Here is a 13,188-nt window from a genome sequence, read left to right on the forward strand (position 1 = left end):
CCCTTTATTTAAGGAGTTCAGTTAATATTCGTTTTGGAGTGATTGCTCACCAGGCGTGGATTGGAGACTGGCCAGCTTTTGGGGACCCTGATGTAACGGTTGAGTGTAAGGAGAGGGGAGAAGCTCTCTTTCTTCTAGACCGCTCCCCCCACCCCCCAACCTTGCATCTGGTGGAGAGAAAAGGAAAGTAAGCAAGGAGGGAGGAGGAGAGGGAGAACTGAAGGAGAGCGAGGGCACAGTTCCAGAGACAGTCTCACGCATTTTGAACAAGTGAAATAAAAGTAGCTCTCCACGTGTAAGTTCAAATACTTTTTATTTAAAAATAATAAAACAATCAAATTATGTCATCTTAAGCAAAGCTAATAGCACTTTATAGTATTTTAGACTTTGTTTATAAAACATTCAAGTATTTTTTTTCGATTTATAACCTATGTGTTTTAACAAAACCCGTCATGTTTTACATGACCTCAGAGGCCATCTAATTCATTCTCCTAATTGTACTGGAGAACAACTGAGTACTCTGTATTACAATTAGGGAGATTACATACTTTATTGTCCAAATCTGGACACTGAGAATAAAAGAAGTTGCTATTAATAATTACTCCAAGACAACAGGTGTAAACTGGGAAACTAGGATTTACGAGCATCTTGATAATAAAAAATAGAAACTAAGATTGCCAGATGGTTGAGTCATTAAAATTAATTTAATTGCTTTTTTAGTTAGTGCCATTATGACTGAAGGAAAAAGTTAAATTGGCCATTTTAATAATAGCTAACATTTTTTGATCGTTTCTTATGTACCAGGAATTATTCTGAGCATTTTATTTGTAAAAACATAATTAATACTCATGATAACTCTATGAGGTTGCTACTCTTGTCTCTATTTTATAGATGAGGAAAGTGAGGCCTAGAGAGGTTAAATTACTTGTTCAAAGTCACAAAGTTAGTAAGTAAAAGAGCTAGGATTCAAATCCAAGTATTTTAGCTCCAGAGTCTATGTTTTAACCATATGTCTTGCATAGCAATAATATTTGAAGGGCTGAGCAGATCTCAGAGATTTGTAATCCTAGGGGCCATAAAAAATTGGAAACCCGGGGTAGGAGGTTGTGAAGTAGATGCTTAGAGACCAATACAAAATATCTGGTATTATAAATCAGAAATTAAAGAATGAGGCTACAGTTATAGATGACCCTCTGCGTGCTTCCTAAGGTGTGGATCTTACATATGGCTTAAAGGAAGCAGGAATGATAACCACGTGGTGAGCCCAGGGCAAGCAGTCAGAGGCAAAAAGAGTATCAGACTGAGTGAGGAGTAAAGGTAGGGAATGCAGGTTCCTGACCATTCATTTGATCTACACATGAGCTATATACCCAACTTTGGCTTCAGTTTTGTTGGTAGAAGGGAAACACTTGCTCTTACTTCCAGGGAATAAAAGGAGGAAAAGGAGCTGCTAGAAACAGGGGCTAAAGGGGGGTTTTCTAGTCAATCACTGAGGCTCCTTGGCACAGCTTCCAATCATGGGCTACCACTGTGCTGCTGGAGACCTCAACAGAGGTTCCACCGTGCTGAGGCTGTGCTGAGAAATCACAGGGGAACCATTGGATGGATTATTCCTTGATTTCCAGCTCTCTTTATAGTGGAAAATTATGAGATTCAAAAACTGGTGGCAATATACTTCCAGTTCTAATGTGAGTTGTGTTGGTCTTTTAGGCAGTTATTTTTATCCTTATCAATCAAGATATCTCTAGTTCCAATCATTTATGATTGTATTGATTTTGGCACAAACATAGATTTATTACATATACTTTAAAACCCTTTGAGTTATTGTGTCTAAATTTTCCTTTAAGGATATAAGAGCACACTCATTCACCTCTTTTTTGATAATTTACTCATCTGGGTCTCAGTTGTTTGTATTCATTAAACTGGCGACTCAATCTTAATTGTGTTGATCAATCTTATTCAGGACCCTTTTTTTGAACAGTGGTACCATGGGGAGGAAATAGTTCCTGTCTTCAAATTATAGAGGTAGAAACATATGCCAAAAAGCAAAGCAAAAGATAACTTAATTAAAAGCAACATAAACAACAGCAGGTGATAATAGGAATTACGTTAATTCTCAGTGGTTATAGTTTAAAGTGCATTCACCAGATATTTTCTCCTATCCTAATCTGTTTGAATACTATCAAGTATTTTTGCAAAACAGTTAAGTACAATGATAAAATCTAAAAGAAAAAAAATCTATATTATCTTAAAAAAGCTAAATAACATCTTATAATTTTAGATTATATTTACAAAATGCCTATATATATTTTCCATGTGTACTATTAAGAAAAAACTCCAGTTCTAAATGAGAAGGGAGATCAGAGGTCATCTAATTCAATCTCCTTCTTTATAGGGTGAGCAGTCCAGGATCAGAATCTTTCATGCCTAGCTCAAGTTCACCTGGGAGCACAAACAGAACTGAAATCCACGTTTCTTGTCCCTTAGCCTGCAGCCTTTTCAATAGTTTTGTATTCACTTAAAATTAAAAAATTAATATATCTGTAGAATACAGAATGTGCTCTATAAAACTAGTGCTGAAAGATAAAGGCAGAAACCTAATTCAGGAAAATGTAATTTTTTTGTCTAACAAAATAACATTCCTGTTATGCACACAAAGCACCAGCCGAAATCAGCAAAGTTCATAAGTAATTCTAAATCCCAGTCTTGCTTCTGTCACCGTCTTTGTGCGGTATTTGCTAGGTCGGTTCACCTCAGTGACAGTTACCCCCTGTACATAATAGGAAAAATATGTCTTTACTTTCTGAGGCAGGGAAAATTCCGTGTCTTTTTTTTTTTTAATGCATCAACAATTGGAAAGGACTTGAAAATTCCATGTTATGGACATACTATTACGTTTTAATAAGAAGCAAATTATCTAAAGTACTAGCAATAATGGTTAAACAAGGCAGAAAATCTTTAAGCGTGATATTCTCTGTGTATGCCTTTTATTTCAATTCTATTCTTCTAGATAGAATTAAATATATTTTCTGTATATGTTTTTCTGTCTTGACTAAATTCTTGTTAGAGATAAATTGTGTTGTAAAACTACAATAACTTTCCTGAACTTAGTAAGCCAAGCTAAGTCATTCAAGCAGTTTCTCCCTGAATCCCTACCTTAGCTCGGTGGACTATTGCCTCTGGTCACATTAACTGGATAGTTACTGAATCTCCATTACTTTTTGATATTACAGCTGAACCAAAAATAAGAGAGCATGAACAGTGAGGGTAAATTGTGAACAAATAGCATAGCTATTTAACTTTTTCTTGTGTACATATGTTTATATTTTTTAGAGGTTGGGGCAGACTTTCATTTCAGGTTAGAGAAATAAAAATGAAGGAAGAACCAAAATAATCTATTTTAGAGTAATATCTTTCTTAAATTAAACGCTTAAATAATAATATTAGAATAGGCATAACCCCAATCTGTATTTCAACTTCAGCACATGTAAGACTTAATTACAGACATCATTAAAAATATTTGACACTTTTTTATAGGAACTAACATTTAAATCTATTTGACAAATGTCTGTTTGCTGTACCTCATTTGCATTGTCTATTGTACAGAACAAATAAAATGCATATATTTCTTGTTTTTTATTAAAGACGTATCCATTTTACTTTTGAAGGCATAGGGTCGAGTCAAAGAAGTATCTTTTAAATAGAAATATTCCTTGAAATTAATATGTTGGCATTTCTTTTATGGTTCTGATTATATTTTTATTTTAACCATTAGAGGGCACATTAGCTCAAGAAAAATTAAACAAAAAGCACAGCAACGAGAAGGAAATAGGCTTAGAAGTGGTAGGCAGAGCAAATTTATGTATTTAACTATTATTTTCACTCATTTCATTGTCATTTGCAACATAATTTATCAGTTTTTTTTTTAATTTGAAAAGAATTCAAGTATATATAGTTTCATGTAAGAAATAACTCCTTACTTTTTATTGCTAGCTACCACTCCTAGGAGAATGAGGTTGGCCTGGTTGAATTTGATGAGGTTGACTATAATGTGACCAAGGAGGACATAATAAATCATGGCATTTGAAGACCATCCTGAGTTCAAAGGTAGGTACAATTAGGTTATTATGAAGTGAGTAAATGCCAGTCCCTGGTCTCGTAGTTAATAAAAAAAGGCACCTAAGTGTGAATGAATGCAGCTCAGCAACTATGCTTCACCGCAAGTATTTATAACCTTTAAAACTTGGTACAAATTATAGAGAGAACAATAGATGGCCCCAGAGTGAACACAAGGCTTTATTTCACTAGAAAGGCTTGACTGAGGTCATAAACTGCAAGAAGGCAGACAGCTCAACTGGCTTATGAATGACTGCTGGGTCTCAGAATGAGTTCATTTGTTTTCAATCTATGGCAAACTGTTATTATTTCTAATGTTCAGTCTTTTGCTCTAAAGGCTGCAAGTTTTTAATCTGTAAAGGCTGAAATAGATACTAGCTAGTATTTAACAATAATGCTTTTATGATGTTAAAGGAATACTTTAAATGATTAATTCATTAATTTATTTAATAAAATTAATTGAGTACCTGCTAAGTTTCAAGTTCTGGGCTGGGTGCTAGGGAATAGAGACAGATTAATACATTGTCCCTAACTTGAAAATACAATTTTTTTATTGCCCTGTGATTTAGAGAGAAATCAATCAGCAAATAACTGTAGTATATGATAACTTTATGTATTAGTGGGAGAACAGGAAAGAGATTTATCAAACCTATCACCAAAAATATTTCACTTTATATTTTTAAGTAAACTGAGGGGTTAGGCAAAGTCATTAGTATATACTATCTTCAGTTTAAGACTGCAGAACTGCTCTGGTGATATTTTTTTTTCTGAGAGTCAATTATACAATAAACTGTAGTAATTAGTAGCATAAAACAAGGTAATAATGTAATTAAAACCAAAATATTTACTTGCTGTAGAAGATACTTTTGTGCATCTTAATTCTGCTCCTTGCAAGCTAATAATACTCTATAGGAATTTCTGTGTGGCTTTTACATCTGGTGGTTGTGGAATTAGCATGTACAAAGAGAGCTCAGAATTATGCTTTAATTATGATTTGAATGATGATTTGAGTCTGAGCATGAGTTGTCAACAGAATTGTGAGCTGGGGGAAAAAGAGATAAGGACTGTTAGTGGGATAAAAAGTATATTTGCAGTCACTTACTTTAAAGTGTCTTTTGTTTTAAAAGAAGTAATTAATGTTAGCAATTAATTGGTTCAGATTCTCGATTTTAAAGTTATCACTTGGTTGCTAAGATGAAGCATTTTCAAAATTACTACACGATATACAATGGCAGGAACATTTCAGTTGAAAGGTAGGAAACATAATTGAAAAGCTAGATTTGAGTGCCTGCTTATCACCCTAATTGATAGCAGATGAGCCTGAGGAACTAAATGCTGTAGTTCAATAAAAAATGTATTTAGTTGGATTTCACATGGTGATGCATGGCTTCCTCTAAGAGCTAAACATTATTGCCGACGTTTTGATACAACAGTAGGCTTTAAGTAGAGCCTGATCAGTATGTATTAAGTATTATAAAGCAATCATTAAGTCAAAATTATATGCAAAAAATGGATCCACGTATAGTATCTAAAATTTTTTTGAAGTTTAGATAACCAAATTAGGGCATTCATAAAATTCATAAAATGCAGCCATAAAGAAAGATGTTTTAGATGTATATTTATTAACATAGAAAGCACATTACAAAACAAGCTGTACAGTATGAGGCCCTCTACTGTAAGAAAAAACATGTATAAGCATGGGAAAAATCAGAAAAGACATACACTGAATGTTAACAGTGGTCATCTTAGGCAGTGGAATTATGGGAGATTTTCATTTTCATTAGACATATCTATATTTTCCTAATTTTTCTACAACAAATATATTTAATTATATAATAAACAGGATATATTGGTATTCCAGTCTGCCTAAAGTTTAGCAGGAAAATCTCCATATGGCTTCAAAATACAACTGTGTACTCTTGCTGATATTTAGTTGATCCTAACATGTATTTACAATTCCTGTTTATTAATTTGTCCTCTGTTTTTGTATTTACATATTTTATTATAACAAGTATTAAAAATTTAGCAAACTATAACGTAGATAATACCTAATTTGTCTCTGACAAATGAGAAGATATAGTGAATTCAGAAATAGAAGAAAAGGACAATTGAACAACAGATCTGAATTTTAGCTTTGCGAATATAGAAGAAGTATTTAAGATAATATGAAGGAATTATGTATAGGATGTGACCTAGGCATATAGGAAGCATGAAATGAAAGGAAATAGGTTTAAATTTTACCAGATTTTGAGTCTGCACATGGGGAAGAGGACGATAGAACTATCGGAATCACTCAGGACAGAAGGTGTGACTTTCCTTTAAGGAAAGAAGATGGGTTGGCTAAAACCCTGGCTGCCTGTTTCTATAAGGTTGTATCCCTTTGTGTGGGGAGAAAGCATGGTCCAACTGATGTGCCAAGGAGAGTTTATTTTCTTATTTCTATTTAAAAGAGTAGCTTTTGGCAGGTGTATTCTCAGGGCACTGTAACTCAGACATCACATCAGTGTGAACAGTTAAATCACACATACAAAAGTCAAATGAGATGGGTAGATTTGAGGAGAGGTTAAGCAGGAATTTCCATTGATAGGAAGAGGAGAAATGACCTCTAAAACTATATACTTGAAACACACACAAACACACACACACACATGCATAGATACACATATTATAGCACTTTGTGACATCTCTACTCCAGGTCAAACAGGATCACACTATAAAAGAAAAAGATTATTTTACTAGTCTGGATTAATAGCTAATCACGAGGTAAGCATTTGTTAAGTTATTGCAAGTAAATGTTATAAAATCAAAGTTTAAGGGAGGAAGTTACATTTCTGGGGAAACAGTATTAAGCTTCTTTCTTCCCTTTCTAATTAAACAAGGACTCTAGTGGGTGTTTTATTTTTTCTGCTCATAAGTTGTCTTCATTCTAACATGTGGAAAACAACCTTTAGCTACTATTGAATAATCAATTTTCCATTACAATTTTATTAACAGTAATTAATCAATCTCACAATTTTATTTAGAATGTTGGTTCAAATATTCGGCTGTAATTTTTTTCAGCCCAAATGAAAACTTGTAAACCAACCATGTTTCAAATTGGTCCTTTAGCCGGTGAACTGATTTTCTTGAGAGAGAAAGCTTAGAAAATTTTCTAATTAGTGCTAAGACCTGATTTTCTGTGGCTCACTTCTTCATGTATTCTACTTCTTCAAATTATGCTGTAGGAAATGTCTTTAGAGGTTGGTGTTTTCTATTGATCTCTACAATTGTTCTCAGTAATTTAGAAGTTAACTGTGCAGTGATTTTTCAAGAATGCATTGGAGCCTTGAGTCAGCACACGCTCCTCTCCACCGAGCCAGGGGGCAAAGATCCCTGCAGCCTCTCAGCGGCTCCAAGCATAAGAGTGGGACGCCAGACTCCAGCTGTCAGTTCATTTCCTCTGTGTAACTTCCCTGTTCTTGCAGGCTGCAGTTCACGCCTTCAATGCCTCTTCTCTTATAAACTGAGAAGGGATTTGTGCGGCGTGAACTTACCTGAGAAACTAAAGATCATTAATTAGAAAGGTGCTTCTGGGCAACAGGAAATTTTTCATTGGAAAGGTTTCAAATCTAAGAGAGTAATTAATTTCTCTGTGGAAGAGGATCACATTTCTCTCTTCTGATGTTCTTTCCTATTGCACTTGAATGGTTTAAGGCACAACAGAGGGAGTACGACTCCTCTCTCATTAACCCTCACAGTTTGCCTCCCTCTTTTCTTTCCTTTCCTCTACCTTTTCAGCATTAGTGGTGCCTTCTAGGGATTTTGGGCAACACTTAATTTTATTTTTGTGAGAAAAAGTTAAAGAATATGTTTGAAGAAATATAACACGATAAGTACTTTTCTTAATGTACATATACCGTCAGAAGGAGTTTTTAAAAATAAATGTTTCTGTTTATTAAAAGGAAAATGACAAATTAGGAAAAATAGTTGCAGCAAATATGATAAAGCTTTGCCATCATATGTGTAAATATGAGAGACCTTATAATCTTACAAAAATTACTAAAACTCCAATCAAAATAAGTGGAAAGAAATGGACAGACATTTCAAAGAAGAAATAGAAGGATCTAAAATCCATCATTATTAATAATCAAAGAAATTAATATCAGAGCAATATACATGAGAAAAGTTTATGTATATATGCATGTGTGTATGTATGTATGTATCCATCATTGTCATCCTTGTCATCTAGTGTCAGTACGGCCTCATGGATTCCTATCTTATTCAATGATTCTAATTCTTACTGTTTTTGCTCCAATTGCCCCAGATTTGGTCAGTGGGAGACCCTTCAAGCTGGCTCTCATGTTTTTTTTTCTGACATGCTTCCATCATTTTTTTGCATGCTTTCTTACTTTTTGGCATAAAACAATGTTTAAGGCTGGTCTTAAACTTTTCCTGTCCCAGACCTGGAATCAGCATTTCTGCAAGGAGCTCTTGTGCCTATTGGAAGGGAATGGCATTTAGAAACCAAGATGAGATGTTAAATGTGCTCATTGCTGGGAGACCCCTTTAGGAGACAGAACTTGTGAGTGTGTGTTTGTGTGTTAGAAACCATGAGCTCATACTGATACTCAAAATTTTAATCCAAATTCACAAAGTTCTTTACTTTCCTTTCTCCATTCCATATTTACATATCTCTTCTTCTGCAATGAGAACTCTAGCTTCTGGCAACATCAACACATTTACTCATTTGCTTATCCCTTCAGTGCACATAAAATACTTTAAGAATTCATGTACCTTTACCACTATAAAAGCAAACTTGCTGAGTTCCAGATTTGTTTGCAATTCTTTTACTCATCATTACTCAGTGTTCAAAGATAACTTTGGTTAGTTCTTTATTTCTCGCACAGTAAGCTTATATTATCAATTTGAAATACAATTTGGATCACTTCTTTCTGTTTGCATTCAATTTTATGGTTTTTCCCATCTTTGTTGATTTACTTTTATTTTTTGAATATGTAGAGCATTAACATGCTTCCAAAAGTATCCAAAAAGTTATACTCAGGTATATTCAATACCTTCTCTATCTCCTTCATTTCCTTTCCCCCACCTCTTTATAGGCAACCAATTTCATTGTTTTCTAGTTTATCTTTTATATGTTTTTTCCAAAAAACAAGCATATTCTTGTATGTTTCCTACTTTCCCTTCTTTCTTAGACAAAGGTAGTATACTGTATATACATTTTTGCACTGATATGAAAATCACTGCATATCAGTTCATAGGTATTCTCATTCCTATTGCTGCAGGATACTTCATTGTGTGTTTGTATATTTACAAACATACATAGTTAATTCAATCTCTTATGTTTGGGCTCTTAGATTTTTTCAATTGCAAATAATGTGGCAATGAATAAGCTCATATTGTTGGAGGTTTAACTTCTGGGTAAAAATCCTAGAAATGGGATCAGTGGATTGAAAGATAAATGTATTTACAGTTCTGTTAGGTATTGTTAAATTCCTCTCCTTAAGGGTTGAACCATTTTGCATTCACATGGTTGTTGTATGAGAACACTTTTCTCCTGTAACTTCATGAACAGAGTATATTGTCAAGCTTTTGAATTTTTGCCAATTTGATGGGTGAAAAATGATATCTCAGTATAATTTTAATTTTCATTTATCTATAATGAGTGATGTTGAACATCTTTTCATATGTTTAGAGTCCTTTTTTTTCCGCTGAGGAAGATTCCCCCTGAGCTAACATCCGTTGCCAATCCTCTTCTTTTTGCTTGAGGAAGATTTTCCCTGAGCTAACATCTGTGCCAGTCTTCCTCTATTTTGTATGTGGGGTGCCATCACAGCATGGCCACTGCTGAGTGGTGTAGGTCTGCGCCTGGGAACCAAACCCAGGCTGTCTAAGTGGAGCATGCTGAACTTAACCAGTAGGCCACGGGGCCAGCCTCCAGAGTCATTTTTAAATCTTTCTTTTTTTGGTGAATTGACTATTCATGTCTTTTGCCTACTTTTCTATGGATTTTTGTTCATTTTTTCCTTGTTTCATTTTATATCAGAGATATCAGCCCATTATTTGTGATAATATGTTACAGATTTTTCTCCCGATTTATAATTTATCTTTTGATTTTGCTTCTGATATTTTATGTCAAGCAAATGTTTTTTATTTTTATGTAGTCAAGAATATCATTTTCTCTTTTATTGCATCTGGATTTTGAGTCACTGTTAGTAAGTCTTTCCCTACAGCCAAGTTATAGAGGAATTCATCTGTGTTTTCTTCTAGTGCTTGTGTTGTTTCATTTTGTTTTAATGTATGTGTCAGGAATGAGTTTAATTTTATCTTTTTCCAATGGCTATTAGTTGTCCCAATACCACTTATTAAAACATTCATCAACCAAGTAATTTGAGATACCATCTTTATCATATACTAAATTGTCTTATATAGTTGGGCCTGTTCCTGAACTTTTTATTCTAGTCAATTGGTCCATCTAGTCATACATCAATAGTACACTATTCTATGGTATGTTTTAGTATCTGGTAGGGATAGTACCCTCTCACAGCTTTTTTTTCCCCAATGTTTTCCAAGTCTTCTTACATGTTCATTTTTTCATATGAACTTTAGTATCATCTTATTTAGCTTGAAAAAAGAACTTTTAGATATTTTTATTGAGATTATATTAAATTTATAAATTACCTTTAGGGGAGAACTGATGTCTTGATGATGTTGAAATGTCCTAAGCAAGAGCAAGGAATGCATTTCCACTTAAGAGTGTTTTATAGTTTTATCCACATAGGTTTTGAACATATTTTATTGTTTGTTCCTGAATATTTTATCATTTTTGTTGCTATTGTAAATGGGGTTTTCTTTTCCATCGTATCTTCTGTTTACTTTGTGTATATTAAGGTTGATTATTTTTGCATGTTAATTCTATATATTCCTACCTTGATTAATTGTTTAATTTTTTGAGATAGTTTTATCATTGATTCTCTAGGGGTTTCTAGGTGTACTAAAACGTCCTTTGTGAGTTCTAGTTCAAGATGGCGACATAGGAGCCTCCTAAACTTACCTCTTCCACAGACACATCAAATCTACAGCTATATATGGAGCAATTCCCTCTGAGAGAAATCCAGAAACTAGATGGGTGACTCCTACATATTGGGCAAACGAGAAAATATCCACGTTAAAATGGATAGGAAAGACTGAGACAAATTCTTGCCACAAACCCCACCCCTGGCCCAGTGACATACAATCAGGAGAGAACTCACAACTCCCAGCTTCTCCCTGAGGAGCGAAGGTCTTGGATCCAACATCTAGCATCTCGGTTTTTAAGACTTCCATCTGAGGGATAGGTCCCCAAAACATCTAGCTCTGAAAGCCAATGGGGCTTGTGTCCATGAGACTCACAAGACTACACAAAGAAACAGTTCTTAATGGGCTCACAAGGACTCAGTGTTGCTATTTCCCCAGGGCTCAGCACAGAAGGAGTAGACAGAAACACCCAGCTCCCAGTCTACTTGCATACTTTAAAAGCTGCTGCCTGAGTGTCTGGCTTCCCATCAGCCTGCTTCTAGGTGCTGCCTGAGATCCTCCCCTTTGGGACACTGACAGGTCTCGGCACAGCCTCAACTACAGGGAGCCAGTAAGAGCAAAGAAGGCAACTTGGACAATCACAAAGGTTTGAGAGGCAACCAAAAGCTAGGGCCAGGCTGAAAGATAAAGGTCGTCTCCTACACAAGACCACTCCATCAAGACAGAGAGGTGGCTGTTTCATCTAATGCACAAAAACCAACATAGTCAGTCAATGAAAATGAAGAAACAAAAGAATATGTTCCAAGCAAAAAAACAAGATATAGCTCCAGAAACAGACCTTAATGAAATGGAGATAAGTGATTTTCCTGACAAAGAGTTCAAAATAATGGTCATAAAGGTACTCACTTTAGGTCAGGAGAATAATGCTTAAACCAAGTGAGGATTTCAACAAAGAGATAAAAAAGTACCAAACAGACATCACAAAGCTGAAGATTATAATAACTGAAGTAAAAAAATTCAATAGAGGGATTCAAACTGTATTACAATGCTATAGTAATCAAAACAGAATGATTTTAGCATAAAAACAGACACATAGATCAATGGAACAGAATAGAGAGCCCCAAAATAAACACACATACATAGTCAACTAATTTTTCTTCTTTTTTTTTGTGAGGAAGACTAGTCCTAAGCTAACATCTGATGCCAATCCTCCTCTTTTTGCTGAGGAAGATTGGCCCTGGGCTAACATCCATGCCCATCTTCCTCCACTTTATATGGGACGCTGCCACAGCATGGCTTGACAAGTGATGCATTGTTGCGCACCCGGGATCCGAACCTGTGAACCCCTGGCAGCTGAAGTGGAGCATGCGCACTTAACTGCTATACCACCGGCCTCACCCCATAGTAGTAGTCAACTAATTTTTGACAAAAGGGTGCCAAGAACACACAATGGGGGAAAGGATAGTCTCTTCAATAAATGGTGCTGGGAAAACTGGACAGCTACATGCAAAAGAATGAAATGACCCCTATCTTACATCATACACAAAAATCAACTCAAAATGGATTAAAGACTTGAATGTAAGACCTGAAACCATAAAACTCCTAGAAGAAAACATAAGGGGTAAGCCTGTTGACATCTTTCTTGGCAATGGTTTTTTTGGATTTAATACCAAAAGCAAAAGCAACAAAAGCAAAAATAAAGTAAGACTACGTCAAACTAAAAAGCTTCTGCACAGCAAAGGAAACCATCAACAAAACGAAAAGACAATCTCTGGAATGAGAGAAAATATTTGCAAATCATATATCTGATATGGGGTTAATATCTAAAATATATAAAGAACTCATACAACTCAATAGCAAAAAAACCAATTATTAAAAATTCGGGAGAGGAACTAAATACACATTTTTCCAAAGAAATACAAATGCCTAACAGGTACATGAAAAGTTGCTCCTCATCACTAATCATCAGGAAAATGGAAATCAAAATCACAAGATATCACCTCATACCTGTTAGAATGGTTGTCATCAAAAAGATAAGAGATGGGCCAGCCCCAGTGG

At 34.9% G+C, this 13,188-nt stretch overlaps 1 long non-coding RNA gene across 7 annotated transcripts in view; it reads left to right on the forward strand.

Annotated features, from left to right (window-relative positions):
- LOC147914504 (uncharacterized) overlaps positions 1–13,188 on the forward strand; it is a 171,298-nt gene that overhangs the window by 28,262 nt on the left and 129,848 nt on the right. For 6 of the 7 annotated variants that reach the window (XR_015555230.1, XR_015555228.1, XR_015555232.1 and 3 more), the window contains exon 2: positions 3,994–4,107. The exons of the other annotated variant lie outside the window; for it this stretch is intronic. This is a non-coding gene — a long non-coding RNA (uncharacterized LOC147914504). The remainder of the gene's footprint in view (positions 1–3,993; positions 4,108–13,188) is intronic. 7 annotated transcript variants of the gene reach the window in all.

Source organism: Ceratotherium simum, chromosome 19 (assembly GCF_057802395.1).
Source record: "Ceratotherium simum simum isolate JZ-2026a chromosome 19, ASM5780239v1, whole genome shotgun sequence".
Classification (NCBI taxonomy): Eukaryota; Metazoa; Chordata; class Mammalia; order Perissodactyla; family Rhinocerotidae; genus Ceratotherium; species Ceratotherium simum.